The sequence below is a fragment of the Lithobates pipiens genome, unplaced genomic scaffold (assembly GCF_037356315.1).
Source record: "Lithobates pipiens isolate NorthernLeopardFrog02 unplaced genomic scaffold, aLitPip1_a1.2 Scaffold_18, whole genome shotgun sequence".
NCBI classification, from domain to species: domain Eukaryota; kingdom Metazoa; phylum Chordata; class Amphibia; order Anura; family Ranidae; genus Lithobates; species Lithobates pipiens.
The window spans coordinates 148,931,526-148,938,422 of NW_027507758.1; positions in this window are offsets into that span (position 1 = coordinate 148,931,526).

The window sequence follows — 6,897 nt, forward strand, 5'->3', positions numbered from 1 at the left end:
CAGTGTTTTTGAACACTTTTGCCACTTTTTGCATCCAAGTAAACGAAGTACCCAAGAGAATCCGGTCTTGTGGATATCACCTAGCTGGCTGATAGAGCCAGGTATCCTACGTGTGTTCTTCAAGTTTAGTTTCCCTACGTGTTCTACCACAATGTCTGTGGCAGAGACATTAGCTTGTATGTTCTACAACGTCTGTGGCAGAGACTTATTCCTGAGTAGGCACCTTGTTGACTGCTGGGCCTCGTGAGAGAGGGACTGTCCAACTTGAGTGAACATCCAGTTGCAAATGGCTATTCTCTGGATGCAGTCAAAGTAAGCAAGTTCTTCAACATTTTGACTTTGACATTAAGAGTACCTGAACTTCCTTTCCAACCCTCTGATCCAATTTAAGAGAATGTTCATTGTCTACGTTTTTGCAAATAAAATCCATTCAAGTGGATCTGTTGTCAGTCTCTTAAGATACTGGACCATCTACCACGGGACACCCCTAGACGTGAAGCGAGTGGAACAGAAGGTAACGGAAAGCCCAAATCTAACCAGCAGCTCCTTCGGGGGTAGTGCTACATACACTTAGTGCTTTTAATGTGACAAGCACACATTATAGGGGGATATGTTTTGTTTGTGTGTCATGTTTAAGGTTTACAACTACTTTAATGTGAACCCCACATAAGTCAATATGAGTATGTTTTTGAAAATCCATTCTGGGCATTTTCAAGGCTATTAAGCAAAAAAGAGTAAAAAAAAAAAAAGGAGCACAAGAAGTGCCATCGGTCATATGTACAAAAAAAAACCCCAAAAAGTTTGTTAGGGAGCCAGTCTTTTAGGACAAGCCTCACCTCAGCCTACATTTTCCTGTAGAAAACTCCTCCATTACTGTCCTGAAATTTGATATTTGGCATGCAAAATCCATTACAAGGAAGTAGTACAGCAGCTGAACTTGTTAACATTAACTGGGGGTTACTTACGAAAGGCAAATCCACTTTGCATTAGAAGTGCAAAGTGGACTTAAAATTGCACTGAAAGGGCACTTGGAAGTGCAGTCACTGTAGATCCGAGGGGGACATGCAAGGAAAATGAAAAAACAGTATTTTAGCTTACACATGATTGGATGATAAAATCAGCAGAGCTTCCCCTCATTTCAGACCCCTCAGATTTACAGCGACTGCACTTCCAAGTGCACTTTCCATGCAATTTCAAATACACTTTGCACTTGTAGTTTGCACTTGTAGTGCAAAGTGGATTTGCCTTTCGTAAATAACCCCCACTGTGCACCTTATGCCACGTACACATGATCAGACTATCCAGCGGACTTAGTCTGGCGGACAAACCGCCGTAAAGTCCGCCGGACTGTCCGAATGAGCGGACCTGCCCACACACGGGACTTTTCTGGCGGACTAGGTCCAGCGGACCTAGTCCGCCGGACTATACGCCGTACTTTTGAAATAAACGGACCTGCCTACACACACGAAGGAAAGTCTGTTCATTTTGAGCGTGGCTCCAGGTAGCCGGGACTAGCGAAGGAAGCGGCGCTGGCCCCATCACCTGGTATGGACTTAAAGGGGAAGCCCTACGCCAAAAAACGGCGTGGGAGTTCCCCCCCTAGGTTCCTATCAGACCCTTATTCGAGCACGCTACCCGGCCGGTCAGGAAAGGGGGTGGGGACGAGCGCCCCCCTCCTGAGCCGTACCAGGCCGCGTGCCCTCAACTTGGGGGGTGCTTTGGGGAAGGGGGGGCCGCGTGGCCCCCCCACCCCAAAGCGCCTTGTCCCCATGTTGATGAGGACAAGGGCCTCTTCCCGACAACCCTGGCCGTTGGTTGTCGGGGTCTATGGGCAGGGGGCTTATCGGAATCCGGGAGCCACCTTTAATAAGGGGGCCCCCGGATACTGGCCCCCCACCCTATGTGAATGAGTATGGGGAACAATGTACCCCTACACATTCACCTCTGAAAAAAATGTAAATAAAACAACACACAAGGGTGAAAAATAGTTTATTGCACAGCTCCGGGGGTCTTCTTCCGTCTTGGGGGTCTTCTCGTCGGACTCCTCCGCTATCTTCTGCTCTTTTGCTAGGTCTTTTATTAGCTGAGGAGCCCGGCTTTCTTCTTCGCTGCCGTCCGGGGGTCTTCTTCCGACTTCGGGGGTCTTGTCTCCCTCTTCGGGGGTCATGTTCCCCTCTTCGGTTCTTCTTGCCGGGCCTCCGCGCCTTCCTCTAGCTCTTTTACAAGCGGTGGCCCAGTCTTCTATCGCCGCTGCCGCCACTGTCTTCGCCGCCTTCTGTTCTTCTGTTTTTCTGTTCTTCTCTTCTTGAGCTGTTGACTCGTCGCTGTCTCTGGCCACGATGACAGGGACGCGGCATGCGGCGACTTATATAGGGACATCGCCGGGTGATGTCCCCGCCCATTATGATGTCACAGTCCCAGAGGATGCTCGGACTGTGACATGATAATGGGCGGGGACATCACCCGGCGATGTCTCTATATAAGTCGCCGCATGCCGCGTCCCTGTCATCGTGGCCAGAGACAGCGACGAGTCAACAGCTCAAGAAGAGAAGAACAGAAGAACAGAAGACGGTGAAGACAGCGGCGACAGCGGCGATAAAAGTCCGGGCCACCGCTTGTAAAAGAGCTAGAAGAAGGCGCGGAGGCCCCGCAAGAAGAACCGAAGAGGGGGACAAGACCCCCGAAGTCAGAAGAAGACCCCCAGATGGCAGCGAAGAAGAAAGCTGGGCTCCTCCGCTAGTAAAAGAGCTAGCAAAAGAGCAGAAGATCCCCCCAAGAAGGCGAGAAGACCCCCCAAGACGGAAGAAGACCCCGGGAGCTGTCATCAACATGGGGACAAGGTGCTTTGGGGTGGGGGGGCCGCGCAGCCCCCCCTTCCCCAAAGCACCCCCCATGTTGAGGGCATGCGGCCTGGCACGGCTACGGCTCAGGAGGGGGGGTGCACGCTCGTCCCCACCCCCTTTCCTGAACGGCCGGGTAGCGTGCTTGGATAAGGGTCTGATATGGACTTAGGGGGGACCCCCACGCCGTTTTTTCGGCGCAGGGCTTCCTCTTTAAGTCCATACCAGGTGACGGGGCTAGCAACGCTTCCTTCGCTAGTCCCAGCTACCTGGAGCCGCGCTCAGAATGAATGAACTTTTCTCCGTGCGCGGGAAAGTCTGGCGGACTAGCACACACACGGCCGTATTGCATTATTAGAAAGTAGTTTTGCACCAAAATTTGTCTGCCGGACTGCAAATTTTGGTGCAAAACTACTTTCTAAGTCTGCCGGACTTTTGGCTAAAAAAAGTCCGCTGGAGCCCACACACGGGCGGATTGTCCGGCAGACTCGAGTCCGCCAGACTTTTCCACCAGATTGTTTGATTGTGTGTACGCGGCATTACCTCTCCCTCCAGAAGATTGCTCCTACACACCTCTGCAGTTACATGCTGTTCCAAATCAATCATCAGTCAGCACTGTTCTCACAGAATACACAGCCATTGTTTGTTTTGTACCTTACCTTCATGTTGCAAAGATTTTTTATTTGGCAGAGTGTGCTGGAGCTTAGTAATCACATAAAAATGAAGCAGAGCTGTAGTATTGAAAACAGAAGTATGTCTAGGGTTGCCACCTTTTTTTCAAGCCAAACCCGAACACTTTTGCGGGACACAGGACAATTTTTTTTTTGTGCAGTATACACTATAGCAGTGTTCATCAACCCTGTTCTCAGGGCCCACTAACAAGCCAGGTTTTATGTATTACCTTGGGGAGATGCAGACTAGAATACTGCAATCACTGAGCAGCAAATGACATGTATTTCAGTTATTTTGCAAATCTGGCCTGTTAGTGGGCCCTGAGGACAGGGTTGATAGCCACTGTACTATAGGATTATAAAAGACCTGGGACACATTTGGGTGCCCCAAGAGGCGTAGTAATGTAGCGCACAGAGCGTGCCACTGGGTGTGGCCAAATTGCTCTTGCTGACATTATCACCCCACCCTTCAGTGATGCCAAACCAGCCCTCAAACAGCTGCCCACAGCGGCAAAAGATTTGTGTATAACTATCTTGATTACTTGAGGAGCCACAGCCTGGTCTGAAAAATTTGTCCGGGTTTCAGGTGGACTGAAACATGGACACACGATTCAAAACCCGAACTGTCCGGGTGAATCCTGGACAGGTGGCAAACCTAAGTATGTCTATTGACGTCTGTAAAGTTCACAGTACACTATTCAATCTGACTGTACAGTCTCATTTAGATCTACCATCAACTATGTAGTGCCAGGGCCTGCCTGATTGGATACAGAGGGATTGGATAGATAGTTTTAGTAAATTTAAAGGAGATGTACAGTGATTGTACAATCAGATTCTATAGTGTATGGCCACCTTTATACACATCTAAAATTAACTAGTTGCACTTTTGTTACCATAAATGCCATAAATTGTTAACAGCACCCCAAAAACAGAAGCAAACACACATTTTGCCATGTGAAAAAAATAGAAAAAAAAATGCAGGAAAACACATTGTAAAAAAAAAAAAAACAAGCAAAGCACAACATGCCAAAATGTCCTATTTGCTGCATGTAGGCCAGTCCACTAAAATCAATGGGCTGCCCTATGCATGACGCGAAAAATGAGTCAAAAAATGTATGCTCCTACTATGCTAGGTGTGAATGGGGCCTGAAAGTAAAATTTGTGTGTTTACACAAAAACAATGGGGGTTTTTTACGAAAGGCAAATCCACTTTGTACTGCAAGTACACTTGGAAGTGCAGTACTTTAAATCTAAAGCTGGCCATACACCTATAGATTATCTGCAGATTTTCTATGGTTAGATGGAAAAAGTGCAACAGATTTCTCCATGTACGCTAAACTGTGTGGATGGAGCAATCTCCCACTTTTTCCATCTGACCATAGAAAATCTGCAGATAATCTATAGGTCTAAGGGGTAGATCTGAAATGAGTGGAAGCTCTGCTGATTTTATCATCCAATCATGTGCAAGCTAAAATGCTGTTTTTATTTTCCTTGCATGTCCCCCTCGGATCTACAGCAACTTTACATTCAAGTGCCCTTGCAGTGCAAAGTTGATTTTCCTTTAATAAATAACCCCCAATGACTCCATTTACATTTGCATGTTTCTGAATGAATGGCAAATCACACACAAAACACATGCTTTGCTGTGAGTTTTAGAAACGTGCTGCAAACGGACATTGTACTTCCATTGCTATTAAATGGAAATGGAACTCTAAGTGCGGGATGCAGGCATGCATCTGCTGTGCAACAAATGCGCTGCAAGCACATCAAAAAGAGCAGTAAAAAATACTAATGCTTCATATCAAAAAAAGTTCTGGAGCTTTATTGGTGTGTTTGTCTTGCGTAGGGCAGCCCATTCCATAGTTGGCAACATTATAAAAAAAATGATAGGGACACTTTATTGGCTGGAGGTGGAGTGTTATTATAATTAGGGGCGTGCATGCATTTTTAGGCATGTCCTAGCACAAAATACGGCAAAAATGGGTGTGGTTTATGTGAAATAGTGGGAGTGGCTTAAATGGGAGTGGCTCAAAGGGGTGTGCTTAGAGGCTGAGATGAATGAGGGATGGAGGAAGAAAGAAAGGGGGGAAAGAGAGAGAGAGAGAGAGAGAGAGAGAGAGAGAGAGAAAGAGAGAAAGGAAGGAAAGAGGGATGGAGGGACAGCAGGCCCAGATCCTACACCACAATAGAAAGGTGTATTCCAGAGTTTAACAAATCAGCAGGTAAAGATACTCCAAACACATGGTGTTAGCGCTTTAATCATTCCGGCACCATGATTGTTATGGTGTCAGGATGATTGAAGCATATTATTTCTATTATTACATTGTAATATAAAATGAAATCATACAACTCACCATAATGCATAGTTAGTGGGACCCCTGAGCGTGTCCCCTGCCACCAGATGCCATCAGGTGCCCCCAGCAGAGTCCATCCTTGCATTGGGTGCCCTCAGCAGAGTCCGTCCTTGCATCGGGTGCCCCCAGCAGAGTCCGTCACTGCATCGGGTGCCCCCAGCAGAGTCCGTCCTTGCATCAGGTGCCCCAGCAGAGTCTGTCCTTACATCAGGTGTCCCCAGCAGAGTCCCTACTTACATCAGTTGCCCCAGCAGAGTCCCTCCTTACATCAGGCATTCCCAGCGGAGTCCCTCCTTACATCAGGTGTCCCAAGTGGAGTCCCTCCTTTCATCAGGCATCTCCAGAGGAGTCCCTCCTTACATCAGATGTCCCCCCATTGGAGCCCCCCTTGCATTAGGTGTCCCCAAAATTGGAGCCCCCCTTAATAAGGCTTCCCCCTGTTGGAGCCCCCCTTACATCAGGCGTCCCCCTACTGTAGCCCACCCTTACATCAGGCTTCCCCCCATTGGAGCCCCCCTACATCAGTTCTCGTCCCATTGGAGCCCCCATCAGGTATAGCGGTGTCTCCGCCACCATTACGGTTTCCCCGTTCCCGAGGGGGAACAAAATAGAGGCGGAGCCAGCCGCGTGGCTACAATAGAAATTAAGCTGTGGCACTGCCCACCCCCGCCTCTTTCCATAACAGGTCAGAGACGGACTGGAAGCAGGGCAGGGGGGTGGGGGCAGTGCCGCAGCTTAATTCCTATTGTAGCCACCCGTGTTCTTCTTCAGGTCTTCTTAAAAATGTCAGCCGGTAGAGACATTGTCTCTGCCGGCTGCGGACCTCTAGCGGCGGTGGCGAAAAATCTGGAAAAAATGATTTCCCGGGACACAATAAAATCAGGAAAAGGGTCTAAATCCCGGGAATGTCCCAGGAAATTTGGGACAGTTGGCAGTTATGCCATTCAAGTCAATAGGCTGCGCTATGCGTGACGAGCAGAAACGCTCTAAAACGCTTAAAAAGAATGTGTGTATGAATCCGAGTTCCTGCTA